Genomic DNA, 26,801 nt, shown 5'->3' with positions numbered 1-26,801 from the left:
AGTACTGTACACTGCTTGCTGTCCTGCGCGCGCAGTTCAAAAAAATTGTTGTTGCGCACCCAATATACCGTAATTTTCCAGGTGGCAACTGTAATTTTCCAGCCACAAATGCATTTCGCAGCCGAAATTATGCACTTGAGCAAAATGTTTGCTGTTTTTTCTTCTTTTTGCGCTTAAATTAGAAGCAATACACTTCGCTGTGTATTCACTCCCTTTTTTTTTGGAAAAAAAAAAACGAAACCGCCACATGCGCCGTCCTGGTCCGCTGATCGGCCTCCGACCTTATCCGGCAGATGACTGGTGACACAAAACTGGCCACTATATAAGGGCCTCCATAGCGTGGTGCCAGTTTTGCTGCAAATCCCTCTGCGGCATTCGACATCTGGCGTTCCTTTGCCCACACCTTGTCACCTACGTCCGGCTTCCACTGCCGCCTCCGTAGGTTATAATGCTGCGCCTGATCCTGTCCAGCTCTCTCCAGGTTTCGACGCACTATCTCAAACACTTCGCGCATCTTGTTGGCTCTCTCGACTGGGCTCTGTGCCTCCTGCCCTGTGCCGATTGTTTGCGCGTCGAACAGCGATTTGGGCAGCCTTGGCTCTCGTCCTTGGGTGATGAAGGCGGTCGAATACCCTGTGGATGCTGATACGCTGCTGTTGACCGCCAACGTCAACTCCGGCAATGCGTCGTCCTGCGCAATCATCGTCTTCACTGTTCTGTTGGCCCTCTCAGTGGGATTCTCTTGAGGTGTGTATGGTGCTGTCAGCTGGTGACGCACCCCAAGCTCCTCCAGAAACACCTTGAATGCCCGACTGGTGAATTGGGTGCCATTGTCAGTAATGAGCACCTTTGGCGTGCCGAACCACGCCAAGATCCGCTCCCGAAATGCATTTGGAGAGCCGCGCTATTCGCGCTCCGCACCGGCACCATCTCCGTACATTTCGAAAAGCGATCTATGAAAACCAAAAGCATAGTGTTCCCATGCTTTAATCTGGGCTCCTTGGGCACCTGCGTCAGCATTTGCCCAGCAGCTTGCAGCTGACTGGGGTTATATCGCTGACACACTTCGCAGCGCTGTACGTATGCTCTCACATCCCGGTACATACCTGGACAGTAATACCGCGCTGCCACCCGAGCGATCGCTGCGTCGTGGTTCGCCTCCAGACCTTGTTTGCGCCGGTCCGCCGGCACGCACAGCTTCCATGCAGCCACATCCTCGTGGCCGACTTGATGCGGGATGTGCCGATATAAGTTTCCAGACTCTTCCATATAGTCTGGAAACCTATGTGGCGCCTTCTTTATGTCCTGCCGAAGCTTGGTGAGCCAGCGACATCCTGTCCCAGCTGGCATCTCCTTGCTCTTGACCAAACGGCACGCCTCCTCTCCCAGAGGCTGCCGTGAGAACGCATCTGCTACCACATTCTGCTTGCCCTTCCTGTAGCGAATCTCGAAGTCGTACTGCTGCAGCTCCAGTGCCCATCTGGCAATCCTTTCCGTTGGTCTCTCGATCGAATTGACCCACTTCAGAGCCATATGGTCAGTGACCACTACAAATTTGTAGCCTTCCATGTATGGCCTGAGCTTCCGTATGCCCCAGATTATAGCCAGACACTCTTTTTCAGTAGCTGAATAGTTCTTTTCAGCACTGTTCAGTGTCCGGCTGGCATACGAAATGACGCGCTCTCCGTCCTCCGAGGTCTGCGTCAGGATTGCCCCAAACCCATAATTGCTTGTGTCCGTTTGCAAGCAAAACGGCTTCGAGAAATCAGGGCACGCCAGTACCGGTGACTCCGTCAATTTGGCCTTTACCGTCTCGGACGCTCTTTGCCGCTCCTCCGTCCACTCCCACTTCGTGCCCTTTTTGAGCAGTGCATTTAGTGGACGCACTGTGGCTGCAAAATCTGACACGAAGCGGCGGTACCATGAAGCCACGCCCACGTATTGGCGTAACTCTTTTCTCTCTTTCCTGAAGACGGCCCACTAGCGCTTGGGGGCTCCTGGCCGCTGCTCCCGCTCGCTTCTGGATGGCTGGTGCCGCTATTCGTTTCCCGACTGGCAACAGGCACACGTTCTCACCCCAATGCGCCCGTACTGCCAACAGAAATCCAGTGCCTTGTTGCGGCACGTAAAAGCGCGGTGCTCTCCTGGTCACACACTCGGCATGCCCTGGCTGGATTCCGCATGTGTGTCCTTGCTCCGGATGCGCCTGTCCTTGGCGCAGGAGAATTCTTCGCCTCATCCTCCATGCGGCGATACTCCACCTCGCCTCCAGCGTCGTCCATGGCCATAAATCGTGTCCGGCTCGGCCGTGGCTGCTGCCGCAACCTCTCGCGGTCCTTCTCCAGCTGCTCGAAGTCGTCTGCCAGGTGCATCAATTCCACCAGATTATGGAATTAATACGGGCGGGCTTAGGCACGCAGATCAGACAGATTGTTATTATAGATGCGCTTTATCTCATGGTCTGCTCCATAGCGCAGAGGCCGCATGAGAGTCTGCAACTCTACCATGTAGACCTTGAAGCTCTCGTTTGCCTCCGGCGTTTGACGTCGTACTCCAGCTTCTCCAGATAGCTTCTGGGCAAGAAGAACTCCTGGAAGCTGCGCACAAACGTCGCCCACGCCGTCCAGTGACTGTTGTTGGCCACATACCACTTTAATGCCATGCCCTTCTCTGGCATCGCCCGCGGGATCAGGTCCAGATCCAGGCCATATGTGTCCGCCGACCACTCCACCTGCTCCAAGAACTCCAAAGGCTTTGTGGTGCCATCAAAGCGGAAGCTCCACTCTCGCACTTGTTTGGCCACCTTTGGATATTCTTGGGCTGTGCTGATGAGTCCTTGTGACCTTATTTCCGGTTGCGGGTTGGATGTGGCTCTTATCTCACCCTGTCGCGTGTCCTGCAGCCGTGCCGCTGCACTCGTGGAAGGCACACAGAGCCGCGCCATAAGCGCCAGCTCTGTCTCCATGTCGTCGTCAACTACGGCGGTCGTTGCCTCATCCCTCAGTGAGGCACGGCGTCCATGCAGTCGACTCAGCTCGGCGATCCTCAGTGAGTAAGGAATGCTACCTTCATTCCTCTCAACCCAGTTGCCAAACTGCCTCCGCATAGCGTCCAGTGTGCCTGACAAGCTCACTCCGAACTCGTCACCATAACTCATCCCTTCATCCTTTTTTAAGTTGTATACCCACGCTCGCACCATAGTCACAATTTCTAATTAAACTCTTATCGTCGGGCCCCACGTTGGGCACCAGTTGTAACGAACCTTCGGTTTATTCCGAGTCTAAGCTGGGCTAGTTTCAGCTGACTGTGGATTCGTGCCAACAAATTTATTTGTTGAAGCCCCTGCGATATTAATTAGTCACTTGTGAATTTAGGTTTTATAGCGTAAATGTATATTATCTTGAATACGTTTGAAATGTACACGTCACTTAAATTTATGCTGGTTCGCTGGTTGGCTTTAGCGAAGCACACCTACCGAGCGCTGTTTCAACGCACTTCGGCTGGGAGAGTGTTGTGCTAAAACACGCTAGTTCACCGGGACGATTCGGGAAACGCCAGGACTTCGGTCTGTAAACTCTGGCGGTTCGCTCAGATAAGCAGGCCTCTCCTACTATTCCACTCGCTCACAGCACAACACTAGCTTCGTTTCACTCACAAACACTTCTCTTGCGCACGGCTACGTGAACTTACTCAGATGTGCAGGCCTCGCTTAAGCCGCTGATATGCACCGATGTCCTGATCGGTGCCGCTGATGATGCTGGTTGCCTCTTTCTTTGTCACAAGGATTCCCACTGGATGTCCTTGCTGTTCCCACGATGTCCTTGCTGTCCTTTGAAGTCCTGGGAGTCCTGATTTACCACTCGCTTTGACTTTCACGGCACTCTGACTTTAATCACTTTTCACTCTGACTTTTGACTCCGACTCACTTTTTTTTAACTCTTTAATCCTCATATGGAGCCGCCGGTGGCCTTTTATAGCCCAGCCACAGGCCGTGCTTCGGGTGGTAACGGGGCCTGTAAGGCTCTGGAGCGGGGCCTTTCAGCCGCTCGTGCCCATAGAAACGGTAAAGTGGCGTGATCCGGGTGACGCCACTTTCCCGCCAAATTGCGTGGCAGCCTCCCATTGGCCGAAGTACCGTTGGTGCCCTGCGAGTGAAAGTGTCCACTACTATCTTCTGGCACGAACGGCACGTCGGCTAACGGTCATCGATGATCGTCGTGCGTGCGACGCGACCCATTGCTGAATCTATAGGAGCGAAAGAGACCGCCTCTAACAGGAATTTGACCCCCTTTCCAGTGTGAGGGTCGCTCCTACAGTATTCGCGTAGCTGTGTGGAGCAACATGTATATGCACGTATATGCATATAAACGCACAGCAAATACGAACGTTCATATACATTAATACGTGCATACCTATATTGCTCCTCACACTGGTAACCTCCACAAATAAGTTCTCATAATATCGCCAACACTGCAGCGCAACCCAAGCGCAATCGCCTGTATATGTGAGTGTGTGTGTGCGTGTGTTTGTTTGTATGCGTGTGTGTGTGTGTGCGTGTGTATGTGCGAATTATTATACTCATTCACAAAGTGAATTAGTATATTGGTTTTGTGCAATGTCCGTCTTGCTGTCCGTCCGTCTGTCCGTCTGTCCGTCCGTGCGTCTGTCCGTCTGTCCGTATGAACGCAATTCATTTCGCCGCTATTGAAGCTAGAGACTTGAAATTTTGAACACATACTCGTGTATAACTCCGATTTATAAAGTGTTAAAATTTTTCCGATCCGCCCACTAGGGGCGTGGCAAATCGGAAAATGCATTTTCCGATATACCAGAAATCATGTTAGTTGAAGAGCTAGAAAGTTGAAATTTGGTATGTAGATCCGCGTTGACCCTCCAAGTCCAAAAAGCTATGGTGGATATATCTACGCCCATTGGGGGCGTGGCAAATCAGATAAAACTGTATCTCCTAAAGTTCTAAAGCTAGAACGTTGAAATTTCGCACGTGAGCTAATGCTATAATTCTATAATGACTGATGAAAAATTTTTATGTCTACGCCTAATAGGGGCGTGGCAAATCGGACCTGAAGATATAGTAATTTTTCAAATTTGGCTATATTTTAGGCACTATTGATGCTAGAGACTTGAAATTTGGTATATATACACGAGTTGACCTCCCAAGTCCAACAAGCTATAGTGGATATATGTCCGCCCAAACGGACGTAAGCATTCAAATTTTGCATTTACGTTAAAGTTAGCTCTTTCTAAGAACTGGCCAAAAATGAGGTGTCTACGGCCATTAGGGGCGTGGCAATCGGCATTTGTAGTATCAAATTGCGACATTTATATGCTTGAGCTATCTATGTATGTACATGTATATACAAATAGGCTTAATAGGCATTGATAAGACGGAAGGAAACATTTTTATCAAATTTAAAAATAAAATTTAAATATTTAAAAAAAAAAAAAATATATATAATAACAAAATATGAAATTTACAAAAAAGAGTTTTCCGCGGGATTTGAACTCGCAAGTCATGTTTGTCAAAAGAACAAAAACAAATTGAACCGGCGCCTTTGCTGACAGCGCCACCACCTACTGTCGACGATTGCAATTAAAATGAAATCCAAAAATAAGATTCTTGTTATGAGAGTAGCGGATGGTAAATTCAAGAACAAAGCGAAAACAAATCAGTCTCATTTCAACGCTAGAGTATGTATTTATGTGTACTCGCATACACACATACAAATGAGCGCGTGCATAGGAAAGGCTGGAATGCTTGATGCTGCATATGCGTGCAGACTTATGTACATACATATACATGCATAAATGCGTACATACATATATAAGGGCTATTTAAGAAGAAACAATTTTAAACTTATAAAATTTTTTAATTAGAAAAAAGAATAAAATAAGTATCTATTATATAAAAACCAAATATGTATGAAAAAAATACACAACATTAATGGGGCCTTGAACCTCCGCCGCTGTAACATAACTTGCGACGCCTCTATCACCCACGCTATCATTTTGCTTGACAATCTGGTAGCTAAAATACAATAAACTAATAACAGAGCGTCATATGACAAAACTACAATAACAGCTAGAAAATCCAGAAATCAATCGCAACTCTTAGAATGCTAAAAAGCGCGCTTTTGTAATGTAAGCAAACGCTTAAGAATCTGCAATAGGTGTGACCGAAAGCTATTAACGAAAATTACCATACATTTGTACTCAAAAAGTGCACGATCAATATAATAATTATCGATTACTCGATAAAAATTACCAAAAGCTACAATTGTTTTGTACTAAATTTTTTAAAGCCAAATTAAATTTGAAATAAGAATAAATGCCCCTTTGTAAACATAGCATCATGTATACGGACTGTGAATGAGTATTCCGCAGTCGGTAGCGGGTCGGGTAGCAGTCGGGTTCAGGGGATCTCGTAGTCGAGCAGTCTCGACTAGAGCTTTCTTACTTGTTTTAATAAGTTATTTTTATAGAATTACTGACACGTCACAATTTCCCTTTATTTCCGTGAAGAATGTGGGTCCCTGCTCGAGCGCCAGTTAAGCTCTCCCACACTAGAGCACTAGTGATTGGGGACGCTGTGGTGGGTTCTTGTAAATATAAATCACTTTGTGTTAAATGAAATAATATATTTTATATAATACTAGCTGGCCCGGCAACGTTGCATTGCCTTATCCATTATTTCTGGGTAAACAATTGTTGTTGTTCATTCAAGCACCTTGTGGAAAACGACATTCTTTGTTTTTTGGTCAGGTGCAACAACAAATTGACAATTGACCATGAGAAAAACACGCATTTTCTGGATTGAGGCCACAAATAGTCAAAGATTGGCCCTCTGATTTGTTGATCGTCATGACGAAGGCAAGACGAATCGGGAATCGAATTCGTTTAAACTAAAGGGGCATATCTGTTGGGATCATCGGAATCCTAGGAATAAGAACTTCCTCATCTTTAAATTTTCGTTTCCCTTCTTATCACCAAACGCGTTTCATTGCACAGTTTTGGTTGGTTTAAATTTCTAAGCATGATAACTACCGAGCCAACCCTCAGTTGTAAATTGTGCGGTGGTAAACCAGGCACATCCAAGAAGTTCAAAAATTCAGTTGGATAATTAGTGGCTTCTTCTTCGTTTGTTACACAGTCGATAGATTTGAATTGATACAGAGTACCAACGATTTTATTTTGAATTAATGAGAGAGGAGCTGGCTAGTGTGGGAGTGCTTAACTTATATAAACCCTTAACAATAAGCCTTGGCGCAGTCGCTGCTTACTGTACAGATAGCAGATCTTGTGAACCACGTATGTGTGGATGCATATGTATGTGTGAATAAAAGAAGTGCAGAATGATTATAAGAGAAGCTTGGTGGATTCAGGGTAGGGATGCAAAGCAATCGATGGGACTATCAATGGTTTTCTAAAACAGCAATAAAAAACGGCGATAGTCTGACAGAATCAAAAAAATGAACGTTAACCTTGCAAACGCCATTTAAAACGTTGCAGATTAATGTGCAACATCTTAAGCGCTTCGCACAGTACGTTCGCAAGTACCTTTCCGTTCCGGCAATTCCAACGATTTGGAGAGAACATTTAGTATAGCTGGGGAAATAATTGCCACACGTCGATCTCGCCTTAAAGTAATAAATATCTTATTGTTATTGTTGGAGTGGTGGCGTCTTCAATAATGTTGTCATTTCCTAGTCTTTATTTGGAGTATGGCAGCTGTGTCGGAAAAAAAGAGTCATGTATATATATGCCAGAAGAGGCAAATGACAAGTGTGTGCGGGTGTGAGGCGCAGAACCCCGCGAACCAGTAGGAGAACTGGGCGTATGTTTTTAACAGAGTGTTGTTAATAGCATAACATTATATGGCGCGGGAGGAGCAATTCTTGTTAATGGGATCGGCATTAACATACTTTAGGAGTCGAGGCGGAGTGACGTGCTGATCCCCGGAGATGCAGGAGCGTGTGGTGATCCTGGCCACACGTTTTGCAGCGTCCCTTGTTGCGGCAGGATTGCCCAGAGTGCTCGTGAGCCAAGCAGTTCGTGCAGTACTTCTGTGTAAGTACCGCACGCATCCGTTTCTCCTCTGGAAAGCTCCGAAAACGCTGGCAGTTCCGGAGACCGTGCGCTCCTGGGCACACGCGGCACTGGAAGGAATTGGTACCGCGTGGCTTGCTGCTTTCTGATGACGGCGTCTTCCTCTGGAAGATGGAATGAGTTGGAGGTTGAATTGCTTGCTCGTCACACAACATGGATGGTGGGATTGTTGGGCCTGAATGAAGAATATCATTTAGGCAGTTATTGAAACCGACCCTCACTTTCGTAGTGGTGCTGTCGGGAACTCGGAATGGAAAAGTTATAGGAGATGACAAGGTTGTCGGAATCTCAAGTTTCATCTCCCTCGGAACGCAGACTTGAATTGTGAAGGAGGAGACCATTCCCGGTGAAGTTCATGAAAGTGGGCCAGTCAGTACCTAACCGCGGAGTATTATCCCTATGGAGTAGGGTGTTATGTCGACCATTACACTTGAAGCAGTTGTGCGTACTGGTACACTCTCGTAACTGGTGACCCTTAGCGAAGCAGTTCAGGCAAAGATTCTTTGCTTTGCATGCCTCTCGTTCATGGATAGACAGCGGGAGAAACCGAGGGCAAAATCGGATTGGATGGTTCTCATTGAACACAGATCGCACATTAAGCTCTTCAAATTCACTTGCGTTGAAAAGGAGTTCACTCGTTTGGGAGGGGCAGAGTTCCCGCATCTCGGAACTGAGATTGGAACTGTTTGTGCAGAACGATCACCTTCCATAGCCTCGAGCGCAAGAGCACGCTCGCTAAGAAAGTGACTAACGTCCTGCCAGGCAGGGATTTCTGTTTTTCGTGTCAGCGAATGCTCCCAGAGAGATCGAGTGTGATCTGGCAATTTGGACGTGCACACGAACACAAGGATACAGTCCCAATTCTCCGTAGAGATTTGAGCATGCTCGATTGCAGTGACGCACCTATGAATGGTGCCATGCAACTCTCTGAGAGCTGAGCCTGATTCCTTGGTAACTTTGGAGAGCAGAATTTTAAGCTGGCTGTTGATAACAGCCGCTTATTCTCGAACCGATCACACAAGGAGCCCCAAGCCGATGCAAAGCCGTTTGTGAAAGGATACTCTGCGACTACGGCACTTGCATCGCCTGCTGTCTTTGAATTGACGTGGAATGACTTCTCCACCGGAGTCAAACGCGGATTATTTATGTAAATGGCCGAAAACAGATCCCGAAATGTTGGCCAGCCTTCGGACTGGACCGGGTAACGACCGGACTTCGCTTGAAAGTGCTGGCACTGCGTTTAATCAAATGCGAAGCGGGTACACTGAATAGCGCTCGACTCGAACGATCAGACATGGATGCTAACTAGAAGTTAATTCAGAATTTTAATAAATTTAATTAGGATAAATAAAACAATTAAATTTTGTTTCCATTAATAATTAAAAAGAAAGAAAAAAAAACAAGAAACAAAAATTTATTTTCTACTAGCTGGCCCGCAAACGTTGCATTGCCCTATCCATTTTTTCTAGGAAAAAATTTTTGAAAGCTATTTTCATTCAAGCACCTTGTGGTAAACGACATTCTTTGTTCTTTGGTCAGGTGCAAGAACAAATGATGCGGATGGTTTGCCAACACGTGAGCATGCCACGTACAATTGACCATGAGAAAAACACGCATTTTCTAGATTGAGGCCACAAATAGTCAAAGATTGGCCCTGTGATTTGTTGATCGTCATGGCGAAGGCAACACGAATTGGGAATTGAATTCGTTTAAACTCAAAGGGCATATCTGTTGGGATCATCGGAATCCTAGGAACAAGAACTTCCTCATCTTTAAATTTTCCTTTGAGTATCGACGCGTGAATCACATTGCCCATCAGTTTTCTTATCACCAAACGCGATCCATTGCACAGTTTTGGTTGGTTTAAATTTCTAAGCATGATAACTACCGAGCCAACCTTCAGTTGTAAATTGTGCGGTGGTAAACCAGGCACAGCCAAGGAGTTCAAAAATTCAGTTGGATAATTAGTGGCTTCTTCTTTGTTTGCTACACAGTCGATTGATTTGAACGAATACAGAGTACCAACGATTTTATTTTGAATTATAGGATTAAGGTCATCCACATCTTAATTTTTAGCCGCCAAAATTGCTCGCTCACTTAACCGTTTAGTATTTTTGTGGAAAGCAATGATATTCGGAAATACTTTGTTGATAAGCTCATCTTTTAATGAGACGAAATTGCAAAAATTTTGAGGAAATGAAATCAAACCACTCGAAACCACTCGATTCCTGTTGACGAACAGGAATACGGCCATTACCGATATTCAGCAATTGCTTCGAGAAATCATCAGCAGATAGATCGTTCAACAATGCAACTCTCATATTTACAGAGAGTTGAAGTTTGGTTACATATCGCCACAGATTTGGTGCTTTGAGGCAAGCGATTATTTTGTCGGCAGCAGTAGATCTTAGATCTTGGTAGTGTTTGTCGGAAATCGCCAGATAATAAAATCCTTGAACCATTTTTTATTGCCGTTTCGCGGGCTGCTTCTCTTTGAGAAGCACGAATTAAGGCCCTTCTTTGCTGGGTACTAACGCGGCGCCTTTCTCGGGCGATTTCTCGTTCTTCGTCAGAAAATTGACACGCGATATTCCGTTGCCTAATTGCATAATGGGTCCGCCGGGGAAGATTAGATCTTCTAGGACGCGGCATATTTATTAATAGTAATACAGAATATGCCCTCGCACAAAACCACATAAAACAATCGAGAAATATATATATAAATAATTTATGTTTGAGACAAATAAATAACTGAACTTTCGAGATATTTAGCTTCTGTATGCACGCGTATTATTTTTATCAAATGTGCTTTTTTTATGAATAGTCAGGTTCGCCGTAGGTTGTGCCGTAGACTGATTGACTACATTAGTTTATTTACTTCTATACTATTGTATAAAATGAGAGCAGGACCGAAAACTGTCACTGTTATTAAGCCTACTGAGTATCAATGGAAATTTGAAGCTTTAGGGAAAAAAACGCGTTTTTCAAGTATTCGTCAAATTTTTTTCAGTATTTTTAAGATCTATTATCCTACTCGTAGCGGAAACAATTCCAACAAATCAAAAACCATGAAAATTGGTCCAGCAGATCTCGAGTTATAAGTGTAGGAGCACTTTTCACAACTCTCTTTTATATATATAGATTTGTTTTACAATAGTTTTTAAACTACGATGAATTCTGATCGTACACAACTATGTGGCGGCCGGTGATAATTATCGGAAAGGTTATTGATACTAGTTACGATCTCAGCTGTTTAGACACAAAGCAAAACAACCAATTTAGCAATTTAAGTTTATTATTTAGTAAATGTGTCGTGAATATGTATGTGGAATTTGTTATTGTTAGTTTATATGTTAATTGTGTTGCTAGCCTGTTTGGAAGTACGCGAGGGGAAATCAAAGAAATTAAAAGATGCTGCTATGTGCACACATGTATGTATGAGCGAATATTCGTACAAACAGAAGATAGCGCACACACAATTGGCAAATAAATAAATAAAAGTAGAAAAATGTGTGCTTGGAGCATTAGTTCTTATGTATTAACGCTTTCAATTATTTTTCTAGTATAATCATTAAGATTTACAACTAAAGAAAACTAAAACAAGTAAGAACGTTGCAGTCGGGCGCTACCGACTGCGGAATACTCATTCACAGTCCGTATACATGATGCTATGTTTACAAAGGGGCATTTATTCTTATTTCAAATTTAATTTGGCTTTTGGTAATTTTTATCGAGTAATCGATAATTATTATATTGATCGTGCACTTTTTGAGTACAAATGTATGGTAATTTTCGTTAATAGCTTTCGGTCACACCTATTGCAGATTCTTAAGCGTTTGCTTACATTACAAAAGCGCGCTTTTTAGCATTCTAAGAATTGCGATTGATTTCTGGATTTTCTAGCTGTTGTTGTAGTTTTGTCAGATGACGCTTATTGTATTTTAGCTACCAGATTGTCAAGCAAAACGATAGCGTGGGTGATAGAGGCGTCGCAAGTTATGTTACAGCGGCGGAGGTTCAAAGCCCCTTCAATGTTGTGTATTTTTTTCATACATATTTCGTTTTTTATAAAATAGATACTTATTTTATTCTTTTTTCTAATTAACAAATTTTTTAAGCTTAAATTTGTTTCTTCTTAAATAGCCCTCATATGTATGTACGCATTTATGCATGTACATATATGTATGTACATAAGTCTCCACGCATATGTAGCATCAAGCATACCAGCGTTTCTTATGCACGCGCTCATTTGTATGTGTGTATGTATGTACACATAAATGCATACTCTAGCGTTGAAATGAGACTGATTTGTTTTTGCTTTGAATTTACCATCTGCTACTCTCATAACAAGAATCTTATTTTTGGATTTCATTTTAATTAAAATTGTTGATAGTAGGTGGTGGCGCTGTTGGCAAAGGCGCCGGTTCAATTTGGTTTTGTTCTTTTGCCAAACATGTCTTGGGTGCGAGTTCAAATCCCGCGGAAAAATCTTTTTTGTAAATTGCAAATTTTGTTATTTTAGCTTCTTTTATATTTTTTAAATATTTAAATTTTATTTTTAAATTTTATAAAAATGTTTCCTTCCGTGTTATCAATGCCTATTAAGCCTATTTGTATATACATGTACATACATAGCTCAAGCATATAAATGTCGCAATTTGATATTACAAATGCCGATTGCCACGCCCCTAGTGGCCGTAGACACCTCATTTTTGGCCAGTTCTTAGAAAGAGCTAACGGTAACGTAAATGCTTACGCTCAAAAAATGTGAAAATTACAGGGTATTTTTCGATATGCCACGCCCCCAAAGAGGCGTGACAATTATTTTTGGGGCATCGATAGAGGAGGTTACCAGTAACTCAACTATCCAAATTTGAAGCTTCTAGCTCTTAAACTGTAGGAGATATAAGGTTTTCCGGTTTGCCACGCCCCCTTTGGGCGGACATATATCCACTATAGCTTGTTGGACTTGGGAGGTCAACTCGCGTATATATACCAAATTTCAAGACTCTAGCATCAATAGTGCCTAAAATATAGCCAAATTTGAAAAATCCTCACTATCGAAAGCTTTGCATCCCGAGCTAAAAAAAAATAATAATAATTATAAATTCATGTAAGTAAAGTTAAAAAAGCTCTAGTGGATATATCTACGCCCCTAGTAGGCGTAGACATAAAATTAGTCATTATAGATTTATAGCATTAGCTCACGTGCGAAATTTCAACGTTCTAGCTTTAGAACTTTAGGAGATACAGTTTTATCTGATTTACCACGCCCCCAATGGGCGTGAATATATCCACTAGAGCTTTTTTAACTTTACTTACATGAATTTATAATTATTATTTTTTTTTAGCTCGGGATGCAAAGCTTTCGATAGTGAGGCCATCGATTTTTTAACATCCGATATTAAAAAAAACCCTCGATAGTAAAACGATTGATGTTGTAAATTATCAATTGTAAGCCAAGGCTGCATTTACTGAACAGTACTAAAAGTTGTTTCTGAACTTTTAAGAGAGTAAGAACGTTGCAGTCGGGCGTTACCGAATAAAGACTATTCATACCCTGAACCCATCGGAATGCGTGGCAGACCCCAGAAAGTATATATATTCTTGATCAAGGCGACGAGCTGAGTCGATTTAAATTACCGCATACTCCCGATATTTAATTATCGATTAAAAATATTGTCAATTATTTTCAAATTTGTCAATTATTCAATATAATATGTAGATCATTTGCTGAAAGTTTCAGTAAATTCGGCAATTATTAGCTGCTGCGCCGAACAGCTTCTGTATGTATGTCATGCGTTGGTTGCGTTGTCTGACCAATTGCGTTGTCTGACGAATTGCATTTTGGACTTGTACTAATGAAACGCTTGAGGGCGCCTAAGAAAGCAGCTGTCGACAGATCCTCGGCGAGCTCTAGCCATACGGCCTTGGTTGTGAAGCAAACGAACAAGCAGATGTAGCATATAAATGATGCTCTAGTTCGTCCATCAGGCTTATAGTAAAAAGGACCACAATAGTCCACTCCAGTGATTGTGAATGCTGGTAAGCCTTGTGCAAGCCCGCCATTATATGCTCAACTAGGCGAGGTTGGGATCTGCAGTATAATATACATTTTCACAATGCTCAGGCAACAGTTTTCATGCCGTTGAACTGAGCTCTTTTATCCTTGACGCAGATCGTCCGATGATAACTCAGGTGATTTTATTTTCCGGTTGAATTTATAAACATAGCCAAAAATGCGCTTCATTATTTCTAATGAATTTATTTATTTTTTTCTTTTTAATTTTATTTAAAGATTTTGACAAAACTAGAGTCAACTAAAATTAAATAGCCTTTAGAAAGTACAACACATTATGACAACAGTATCAGCAACCCGATGGAGGTATTTTATTTGCCAGTCCGGCTAGCTATGCCCCACTTCACCGCCAAATGTGGTCAGTGACACTATTGAAAATATGAATAGACAGTGTTAAAATGGAAAACTTACAAAAAGATATTAAAAGTGCTTAAATATAGTTAATTTAGTAAAATTATAATAAATCTTAACGTAAAAGTATTAGTAATGAAGAAGGAAAGTAGTACAAATATTGCAAGAAATAGTGAAAAGAGCATAAGAAATAAAAATAAATGAGTTAAACAAGAGAAAAATAGAAGGAATGTCACAACGTTGGCAACGAACTGTATACCAGTGCTTATGTCTAAGCATTGCGAGTGGTTTCCCTAAGGTAATTTAATAGAAGAGAGCTAAAAGGAAAATACGTGATAATATTTATTGAAATTAGCACATAGAACATAAAACGCACTATGCAAAGAATAATATAGTGCACACAGGTAAATGAAGCAGACGATCATGTCTAGTTGTTCGGGACGGAACCGAAAAATTAAGACGTATCAACAGAGGACGAATAAACATCACCGTTAATCAAATTGACCAGAAAAACAGTACCTTAAATTATTCTGCGATTGATTAACGATGGAAGATCAATGAGCTGAAGCCTACTATGGTAAGACGGTAATCGCACTTTACTGTCCCACCTAAGATCCCTTAAGGCAAAGAGAAGAAACTGTTTTTGAACGGATTCGATATTATCCTGATACAGTTTATGCTGCGGAAATTGGAAATATCAGAGCTTCCACCTTTTTTATATCGGGGAATGATGAAAGATTTTTTCCAAATTGAAGGGAACACAGACGTTTCCAAAGAAAAATTAAACAATTTTAGTAATGGTGACTGAAGAGACACAGTGTGCTCTTTATCAGCACCAGGAGATATGAGTTGTTATAGGGATCAGTAGAACCAGACTTTTTATAGTTCTTAAAACATTTAGATTTAATATTTCTTAATAATACATTCGTTGAGCAAAACAAAATCGCATTTGCGATAACGACTTGGCTTAGAAGGCAAATGAGTATAATTGAGATGATTATCAACAGCTAAAAAAGAACATGTATAAAATCTCCGCATCATTAAGGGACGAAAAAATAAAAATTTCGGAGAGGATACAGGATTTAACCAACACACCACCCCCTCGGCGCATTAAATGATCGAGTCTATAAGTAGTAAAATTACTTGAAAGGATTTCACTATTTAATATCATATTGTACACTATAACTGTGCAAGAATACTCTTTTCAGTTTAGAATTTAAGCCACGTACATTTTGATAAATCAGAGACAGCTGAAGACAACGAGTGAGTGCAAGAGCTCTAACGGTGCTGCTCCTTTAGATAACAGATTGAATACCCAAATTCAAGCTCTTCCTTTAGCCAAGACAAGACCACCGCTGAGTTCGACCAACAATGCATCTCACATTCGAACAAGTTCAGTTTCTTTATTTCGCTTATCAAGTTCTTAGGCCTGAAGGCTAGAATCGCAGAAGGCATGTAATTGGACACTTGTTTAATTTGGAGTACAAAACGAGGAAATGTTACGATGGTGATATACTCTCATCCCATTGCAACTTGTCTCTCCACATGCGTTGCAAAATGATTTTTGACCTAGTTAATGTTGGTCCGATCAAACCTAATGGATCGTAGCATCGCTCAGTTTCTGGAATTCCGCAAAGAACGTTGATTGAGTTTGAGCACCATTTTCTCAATTTGAAGTAACCTCGCTCAAGAAGATTTGTGGTTTGTTCCATTATGTCGCGAACCTCAACTGAATTGCCCCCTGAGATCAGATCATCGACATAGAAATCTCGCAAAACAGTTTTAGATCCTAGTGGGTATGATGACAACTCATCCATTGCTAGTTGGTGCATTGCAGGAACAGACAAAAGAGAAGCGGGCTTGGTCCCATAAGTGACGGTATTCAATTTGAAAACCTGAATATCGTCGACTAATGAGTTTCGGCATAATATGCACTGAAGCATGGAATCAGGCTCTGAAACCTTCACACACCTATACATTTTACCGATGTTACCTGTAATTGCAATAGCAAATGTGCGAAAACGAATGAGTGTGTGACATAAGATCATTTAATGAAAGCCCAGATGTGGTAACAGTCGAGCCGTCGAATACAACTCTCAGCTTTGTTGTCGAACTTTCTTCTTTGTATACACAATTATGATGCATAAAGTATTTGCATTTGGAGATCTTTGCGCTGGGCACCAGTGACATATGGTTGAGATCAATATACTCTTTCATAAATGCAGAATATTTTTTCTTTAGAACATGATTTTTTTTTTAGCAAACTTGAGCTCCAAATTTAAGAGCCGACGTTTGGCCTGCAAATTAGAGTCGCCCAAAGATTCGACGCCTTGCTTTTTTGGCAAGCAGACTAAATATTCCCCTGAAGACAATCGACGATGAGTTGCGATGAAATGCTGCTGACAATGGAGCTGCTCTGTTACCTTGGCGATAGGCTCGAAAACAAATCATCATCCGAGCCTCTTTGAGTTGCGATGAACGATGGGAGTTTGTGGGCCGATTGGCCGCCACCTGATATGATCCAGCCGAGTTGAGTTTTCTGCAAAACTGGCAACCCAGGTGCCAACATAAGTGCCCAATACACAACAGCTCAAAGAAAAAACCAGCTCCGATGTGATCAATCCGTTTTGACTTATAGAGTAAGGGATCAGATAGCTGTATATTTGAGGGTATGTTCCAACTTTAGTAGACATTGAAATTCCAGGCTGATTGTCAGTAATCGTCTATGAGATGATTGCGGTGATGACAGTTGAATAGTCTGAAATCCGAGATTTCAGAACGAGATCGACAGAGGAACGAATGTTCCATTCGGTTCTTAACAAGGATTATAGCAGTGACTAAAAGCACAACATCAGACGAATGAGGCGATATATGAGCTTGAGGCAAAGAAGGTGACATTGCAACCATAGCAGAAGGATGTATAGCATTTGTTTGTTGAAGACTGATTGTGATGTAATAAGGTATGGTGCTTCGATTGACAAGTGCGGCAGGTACTAGATTTGCATTCTTTTAACTGATGTCCTTTTTTTAAGCAATTTAGGCACAGAGCGAGTCTCTTGGCCTCCTTATGTCGTGCAATGGGTGGCAATTGCATTAAACGCTTACATTGAAATATCATGTGGCTCGTGTCTTCACAAAAGACACAACGAATGGAAGTCTTGGTAGCAACAAATGATTTTATTAAATGCGTACTCACGATCTTCCCTGACTTGCCAATCTGATCATCTTGCCAAACTTGATCCACATTTTCAAGCATTCGACACCGCTCTTGCAAGAACGTTGACAACTTGGCCCACGATGGTAACTCATTGACCGATAAGCGTTCCTCCCATTTGGCGTGAGCGTATTTATCCAATTTTTGCAACACTGTTTGCACCATGATACAATCAGCAACTTCTTCGCGCGATGCAAGAGAATCCATAGCACGAATGTGAGATGTAGCTTTATCCGCCAGCTGCCTCAGCCTGCCCACAGATGCATCTGCCTTCTCAAGCACAAATATCGCTCTGATATGTGCCTGTAAAATATTATCAAATCGACGTTGAAGAATATCCAGAGCTACGATGTAGTTAGCCTTATTAATTTTCAATGAGCTGATGGTATCTATAGCAGCACCACTTAAGCAGGATCGAAGATGCTGGAACTTCTCAATCGAGCTGAGATCAGAGTCTGCATCTATAATCGTTTTGAACATATAGAAAAAGTTTTCCCACTCAGTATAAGTTCCACTAAATTTTGGTAATTACAACTGCGCTAAACGGGACCGATTTTCCATAATGAGCGCTGGATGATCAGCCCTCGATTCTAAGTTATTAATTTTATTTATTTTAGTTACAAATTTAGTTAATTATGTTCACGTTTGGAAAAAAACACTTTCATTTACAATTCAAATGTACAAGCCAAATTGTTCCACTTATGCACTGATAATTTAGCTGCACATTTTATATGCAAGCCCACTGTACGTATATAGTGTATGTATGTATGTAAGGGTGTGATCGACACAGACGCTGCTTGCGTGATGAAGGCGGCCGAATATCCTGTGGATGCTGACACGCTGCTGTTGACCGCCAACGTCAACTCCGGCAATGCGTCGTCCCAGCATCTCTGGTCACCTCCAGCGAACTGCACAATCATCGTCTTCACTGTTCTGTGTGCCCTCTCAATGGGATTCTCTTGAGGTGTGTATGGTGCTGTCAGCTGGTGACGCACCCCAAGCTCCTCCAAAAACACCTTGAATGCCCGACTGGTGAATTGGGTGCCATTGTCAGTAATGAGCACCTTTGGCGTGCCGAACCGCGCCAAGATCCGCTCTCGAAATGCTTTTTGAAGAGCCGCGCTTTTCGCGCTCCGCAGCGGCACCATCTCCGTCCATTTCGAAAAGCGTGTAAGGTGGCAAATCGCGTGGTCTTGAGTGAACGGCAACGCTGGGCGTTCCTCGATCCGCGGTCTACCGATCGTAGTGGCCCCACTAACGCCCCACAGCACGCCTTCGCAGCCCCGACCCCCGAAATCTAGAGTGCGCTTGATCGCGCCACTCGATTGCTGCCGTCCTCCCGCGTGCAAACGCGTGGGCGTGGGCGTGGGCGTGGTCGGCGAGCTCAGGCCGCGTGGTCGCCTAACTCGATATGGCCCGTATTAACTTATGGCCCTGGGCAGACTGAGACTCTGGCCCCGGCTAAAAAAAAATACGGGCGGCGTAAAAACCCGCCGGCATACCCAAATAGAGGTGACGGGCAATAGAGGCGTTTGTTTAGTTTTTTGGCGGTTAATTTGAGTATAGGCAGTGTGCGTGTAAAAGCAGCGAAAATCGAGAACATTCATGGTAAAGTGCAAAAATTAAAAAGTGAAGGAGGAAGAAGGTCGGGGGTTAGAAATTTCGGGAATCGTCGAGCGAAAAAACGGGATTAGAAAACCGTTACCGCGCCGAAAAGTACAGTGCGTGCGAAAATATTTACGCAGAAGCGTAAGCCGAAGAAGCATATGCATAAGCATGTGCACGCGCGGGGGCAGCATAGCGAACGTCGCCGAAATCCAGCGAAAGAAGAAAAGAGTGAGCACAGAGAAGTGGTAAGAACAGAGCGGGTATATGAGCCCACTCCGAGAGTAAGTAACGAAAAAAAAAAGGTATTATGATTGCAGCAAGAAACCTAAAGCTGAATCTAAAAGTGTTCTTAAATAAAGCGAAATAAAAATATTATTGAGAACATTATAATTGAGAGAAATTAATAATTGAATTTGAAAGTGGTTACGAGTGAATATACCAAGTGATAGGAAAGTGAAATAGTGAAGTGTATATCGGCTCCAGCTCCAGGTAGGGCCGATATACACCAGGTAGGGCCATCTCTTCGGCTGCCGGCGCGGATGAAATGGCAACCCCACCGGCGGCAGCCGTGCCCTACCTCGTCGGTCGCGTCGACTGGGCATCCACCCTGCTCGCTCCTCGTGCCGCTCCAGCGTAGTCACTGGCCGGCAACCGAGGATCGGCAGGGTGTACCCGGCCGATGCCCTTGTCGTTCTTATTGTTGACAGCGCGTCCACTCTCCATTATAACTTTCCGAAAATAGACCGAACACAAGCTCACCTGCCCATTTTAAACCCTATGCTGCCGCGCCACCGCTGCGTCAGCGACAGCATCTAACGGGTCTTGTGGCCTACGCTCAGCCCACTCTAGCCTTCGCTGCAATATGGCTGAATTCCAGGCAGGCTCCGGTACTGCCCAGATACCGTTTTTCCCACACTCCCATCGGCACACGCATACATAGCTCTTCTAGCCGAACATCCAAATGCAGGCTCTTCTGCCGTGTAGCATTGTTATTGGCGTTGCATTGTTGTTGGCATCTCTTTGCTAGCGATCGTTTTATATGCCGCTGTGTGTTTTGTTGTTGGCTGTTTTTATGTTTCGGCGCGTTTTGTTGTTGGAGTTTTTAGTTGTCTCAGTGCGTTTTGTTGTTGGCGATTTTAGTTGTCTGTGCGATTTGTTGTTGGCGGTTTTAGTTGTCTTGACTTCGTGCGCTAGCGATCGCTGAGCAGCCGACGTAGTCCCTTGACGCTGGCCTACGCTCGCTTGCTCTCGCTTCGCGGTGGGTGTGGGTGTGCAGCAATTTTTTCGCCTGGAATGCGTGCGGTTTGTTGTTTTTCGCTCTCGCTTTCGTTAGAAAATATAATTTCGGCTGCGCTCTGTTGCCAAGGGCGCATACACTGCAGGTGGGTACTGCTTGCACTTGCACTGCTTTGTTGTTGTATCTGTGCATAGTGCATTGCGCATGCACTGACAGCTAAGTTTTTCGGTGCAGTACTGTACACTGCTTGCTGTCGTGCGCACGCAGTTCAAACAAATTGTTGTTGCGTACCCAATATACCGTAATTTTCCCGGTTGCAACTGTAATTTTCCAGCCACAGATGCATTTCGCAGCCGAAATTATGCACTTTTGAACAAAATTTTTGCTGTTTTTATACTCCTTCACGAAGTGAATTAGTATATTGGTTTTGTGCAATGTCCGTCTTGCTGTCCGTCCGTCTGTCCGTCCGTCCGTCTGTCCGTCTGTCCGTATGAACGCAGTTCATTTCGCCGCTATTTAAGCTAGAGACTTGAAATTTGGAACACATACTCGTGTATGGCTTCGATTTATAAAGTGCTAAAATTTTCCCGATCCGCCCGCTAGGGGCGTGGCAAATCGGAAAATGCATTTTCCGATATACCAGAAATCATGTTAATTGAAGAGCTAGAAAGTTGAAATTTGGTATGTAGATCCGCGTTGACCCCCCAAGTCCAAAAAGCTATGGTGGATATATCTACGCCCATTGGGGACGTGGCAAATCAGATAAAACTGTATCTCCTAAAGTTCTAAAGCTAGAACGTTGAAATTTCGCACGTGAGCTAATGCTATAATTCTATAATGACTGATGAAATGATTTTATGTCTTCGCCTACTAGGGGCGTGGCAAATCGGACCTGAAGATATAGTGATTTTTCAAATTTGGCTATATTTTAGGCACTATTGATGCTAGAGACTTGAAATTTGATATATATATATATATATATATATATGTCCGACCAAAGGGGGCGTGGCAAACCGCAAAACCTTTTATCTCCTACAGTTTAAGAGCTTAAAGCTTTACATTTGGATAGTTGAGTTACTGGTAACCTCCTCTATCGTTGCCCCAAAAAAAATTGTCACGCCTCTTTGGGGGCGTGGCATATCGAAAAATACCCTGTCATTTTCACATTTTTTGAGCGAAAATTTCAAATTTCGCATTTACGTTACCGTTAGCTCTTTCTAAGAACTGGCCAAAAATGAGGTGTCTACGGCCACTAGGGGCGTGGCAATCGGCATTTGTAGTATCAAATTACGACATTTATATGCTATCTCTGTATGTACATGTATATATACAAATAAGGTTAATAGGCATTGATAACACGGAAGGAAACATTTTTATAAAATTTAAAAATAAAATTTAAATTAAAAAAAAATATAAAAGAAGCTTAAATAACAAAATTTGCAATTTACAAAAAAGAGTTTTCCGCGGGATTTGAACTCGCACCCAAGCCATGTCTGTCAAAATAACAAAAACAAATTAAGCCGGCGCCTTTGCCGACAGCGCCACCACCTACTGTCAATAATTGTAATTAAAATGAAATCCAAAAATGAGATTTTTGTTATGACGCATTAAAGAAAAGTAGAGCCAGAGTAGCGGATGATAAATTCAAAAACAAAGCAAAAACAAATCAGTCTCATTTCAACGCTAGAGTATGCATTTATGTGTACATACATACACACATACAAATGAGCGCGTGCATAAGAAAAATTTTATAAAATAAGTATCTATTTTATAAAAAACGAAATATGTATGAAAAAAACCCACAACATTGAAGGGGCTTTGAGCCTCCGCCGCTGTAATATAACTTGCGACGCCTCTATCACCCAAGCTATCGTTTTGCTTGACAATCTGATAGCTAAAATTCAATAAGCTAATAACAGAGCGTCTTCTGAAAAAACTACAATAACAGCTAGAAAATCCAGAAATCAATCGCAATTCTTAGAATGCTAAAAAGCGCGCTTTTGTAATGTAAGCAAACGCCTATGAATCTGCAATAGGTGAGACCGAAAGCTATTAACGAAAATTACCATACATTTGTACTCAAAAAGTGCACGATCAATATAATAATTATCGATTACTCGATAAAAATTACCAAAAGCTACAATCAAAAAACAATTGCTTTGTACATTTTTTTAAAGCCAAATTAAATTTGAAATAAGAATATATGCCCCTTTGTAAACAAAGTATCATGTATACGGACTGTGAATGAGTATTCCGCAGTCGGTAGCGCCCGACTGCAACATTCTTACTTGTTTTTCTTATTCTTTTTGCGCTTAAATTAGAAGCAATACACTTCGCTGTGTATTCACTCCCTTTTTTTTTTTGAAAAAAAAAAAAAAAAAAAACGAAACAGCTTTAATGCTCACCCGTGTCTCCTCTCCACGGCTTGAGATCCGCAACATGCGACCGATGCGGTAGATGACTGGTGACACAAAACTGGCCACTATATAAGGGCCTCCATAGCGTGGTGCCAGTTTTGCTGCAAATCCCTCTGCGGCATTCGACAACTGGCGTTCCTTTGCCCACACCTTGTCACCTACGGCCGGCTTCCACTGCCGCCACCGTAGGTTATAATGCCGCGCCTGATCCTGTCCAGCTCTCGCCAGGCTTCGACGCACTATCTCAAACACTTCGCGCATCTTATTGGCGATTTGGACAGCCTGGGCTCTCGTCCTTGCGTGATGAAGGCGGCCGAATACCCTGTGCATGTTGATGCTGGAAACTTATGTCCTGCCGAAGCTTGGTGAGCCAGCGACATCCTGTCTCAGCTGGCATCTCCTTGCTCTTGACCAAACGGTACGATTCCTTTCCCAGAGGCTGCCGTGAGAGCGGCACCACATTCTGCTTGCCCTTCCTGTAGCGAATCTCGAAGTCGTACTGCTGCAGCTCCAGTGCCCATTTATCAATCCTTTCCGTTGGGCTGTCGATCGAATTGAGCCATCAGAGCCATATGGTCAGTGACCACTACATATTTGTAGCCTTCCAGGTATGGCCTGAGCTTCCGTATGCCCCAGATTATAGCCAGACACTCATTCAGTAGCTGAATAGTTCTTTTCAGCACTGTTCAGTGTCCGGCTGGCATAAGAAATGACGCGCTCTCCGCCTTCCGAGGTTTGCGTCAGGATTGCCTCAAGCAAGCAAGCAAAACGGCTTCGAGAAATCAGGGCACGCCAGCACCGGTGACTCCGTCAATTTGGCCTTTACCGTCTCGAACGCTCTTTGCCGCTCCTCCGTCCACTCCCGCTTCGTGCCCTTTATGAGCAGTGCATTTAGCGGATGCACTGTGGCTGCACAATCTGGCACGAAACGGGTATCTGCCAATAACCATCCTTCAAATCCAGGCTGCTGATGTAGCACGCCTCTCGCAGCTGATCCAAAATGTGATGCACACGCGGCAAAGGGTATTCATCTTTAATGGATCTACTGTTCAGCTGTCGAAAATCCACACATAGCCGCCACTTCCCATTCCCATAACAATCGGCGCGCTATGTGGGCTCTTCGAGGGCTCAATGCAGCCTTTGGCCAGCAGCTCACCCACCTGCAGGTTGATCTCCGCCTGCATTTTTGGATTTTTGGGGAAGTAGCGCTGCTTTATGGGCCTGTTGTCCTGCATCCTGATCCGGCGCTCCGTGATCCTGGTGGTGCCTTCCACATGCTGGAACTTCTTCAGCTCATGCCTCAGAAGAGCGTCCACCTCTGGATCTTTGTGTATAGGCGTTGGCTGCTCCATCTTCGCCTCCACTGGCGTCTCTGGGCTCGCCTCCACGCTGGCCACAGCCACGGACAGCAAACCACCGCACTCCAGGGTGGTGCCCATGCTGGCTAAGAAATCCCAGCCCAGCACCAGATCGTCGACCACTCCTGGAAGAATCAGCAACGGGATTTGGCTTTGCTGATTCCCCAGGCTGATCGTCGTCTCCAGCTGCGAGTCCACATGACTGCAATTGCCGTCCGCTAAGCGTATGCGCAGCCGTGTTGCACGCACCACGCCCACTCTTCTGAACCTGTCAGCAAGCTTTTCGCTTATAAATCTGCTTGTGGCTCCCGTGTTGATCGTGGCTTTTTGTTGGGTGGCTCCAATGGACACAATCGCTGTCATCTGGCTGCATTCGTCCTGAAGACGGCCCCATAGCGCATGGGGGCTCCTAGCCGCTGCTCCCGCTCGCCTCTGGATGGCGGGTGCCGCTGTTCGTTTCCCGACTGGCAACAGGCAAACGTTCTCACCCCAATGCGCCCACACTGCCAGCAGAAATTCAGTGCCTTGTTGCGGCACGTAAAAGCGCGGTGCCCCTCCTGGCCACACACCGCCTCATCCTCCATGCGGAGATACTCCACCTCGCCTCCAGCGGCGCCCATGGCCATAAATCGTGTCTGGCCCGGCCGTGGCTGCTGCCGCAACCTCTCGCGGTCCTTCTCCAGCTCCTCAAACTCGTCTGCCAGATGCATCAATTCCACCAGATTATGGAATTGATACGGACGGGCTTAGGCACGCAGATCAGACAGACTGTTATTATAGATGCGCTTCATCTCATGGTCTACTCCATAGCGCAGAGGCCGCATGAGAGTCTGCATCTCCACCATGTAGACCTTGAAGCTCTCGTCTACCATCTGCCTCCGGCGTTTGACGTCGTCCTCCAGCTTCTCCAGATAGCCTGGGCTAGAAGAACTCCTGGAAGCTGCGCACAAACGTCGTCCACGCCGTCCAGTGCCTGTTGTTGGCCACGTACCACTTTAATACCATGCCTTTCAGAAGCTCTGGCATCACCCGCGGGATCATTTCCAGATCCAGGCCATATGTGTCCGCCGACCACTCCACCTGCTCCAAGAACTCCAAAGGCTTTGTGGTGCCATCAAAGCCATCCACTCTCGCACTTGTTTTTCCACCTTTGGATATTCTTGGGCTGTGCTGCCGAGTCCTCGTGGCCTTATTTCCGGTTGCGGGGTGGATGTGGCTCTTATCTCACACTGTCGCGTGTCCTGCAGCCGTGCCGCTGCACTCGTGGAAGGCACACAGAGCCGTGCCACATGCGTCAGCTCTGTCTCCGCATCGCGTCCAGTGTGGCTGACAAGCTCACCCCGAACTCGTCACCATAACGCAACACTTCATCCTTTTTCAAGTTATATACCCACGCTCGCACCATAGTCACAAATTTCTAATTAAACTCTTATCGCAGGGCTCCACGTTGGGCGCCAGTTGTAACGAACCTTCGGCTTATCCCGAGTCTAAGCTGGGCTAGTTTCAGCTGACTGTGGATTCGTGCCAACAAATTTATTTGTTGAAGCCCCTGCGATATTAATTAGTCACTTGTGAATTTAGGTTAATGTATATATAGCGTTAATGTATATTCTCTTGAATAAGTTTAAAATGTACACGTCACTTAAATTTATGCTGGTTCGTTGGTTGGCTTTAGCGAAGCACACCTACCGAGCGCTGGTTCAACGCACTTCGGCTGGAAGAGTGTTGTGCTAAAACACGCTAGTTCACCGGGACGATTCGGGAAACGCCAGGACCTCGGTTTGTAAACTCTGGCGGTTCGCTCAGATATGCAGGCCTCTCCTACTATCCCATTCGCTCACAGCACAACACTAGCTTTGTTTCACTCACAAACGGCAACGTGAACTTACTCAGATGTGCAGGTCTCGTTTAAGCCGCTGATATGCACCGATGCCCTGATCGGTGCCGCTGATGATGCTGGTTGCCTCTTTCTTTGTCGCAAGGATTCCCACTGGAAGTCCTTGCTGTTCCCACGACGTCCTTGCTGTTCCCACGATGTCCTTGCTGTTCCCACGATGTCCTTGCTGTCCTTTGAAGTCCTGAGAGTCCTGATTTACCACTCGCTTTGACTTTCACGGCACTCTGACTTTCACTAATCACTTTTCACTCGTTTAATCACCATCTAATCCCCCCGTATGGAGCCGCCGGTGGCCTTTTATAGCCCAGCCACAGGCCCTGCTTCGGGTGGTAAAGGGGCCTTGTTCGGCTCTGGAGCGGGGCCTTTCAGCCGCTCGTGCCCATACAAACGGTAAAGTGGCGTGATCCGGGTGACGCCACTTTCCCGCCAAATTGCGTGGCAGCCTCCCATTGGCCGAAGTACCGTTGGTACCCTGCGAGTGAAAGTGTCCACTACTATCACCCGGCACGAACGGCA

The 26,801-nt window shown here is 44.3% G+C and overlaps 1 pseudogene; it reads right to left on the bottom strand.

Moving 5' to 3' along the window:
- Window positions 1-17,405: 17,405 nt before the first annotated feature.
- LOC149090392 (uncharacterized) lies at window positions 17,406-23,291 on the bottom strand (annotated as a pseudogene).
- Window positions 23,292-26,801: the final 3,510 nt, after the last annotated feature.

The sequence above is a fragment of the Drosophila navojoa genome, unplaced genomic scaffold (genome assembly GCF_054131105.1).
Source record: "Drosophila navojoa isolate 15081-1374.11 unplaced genomic scaffold, UAZ_NAV_1.0 NAV_Backbone_95, whole genome shotgun sequence".
In the NCBI taxonomy this organism is placed as follows: Eukaryota; Metazoa; Arthropoda; class Insecta; order Diptera; family Drosophilidae; genus Drosophila; species Drosophila navojoa.
Note: the sequence above shows the minus strand (reverse complement) of the source record. Positions and strands in the feature narration are given on the sequence as shown.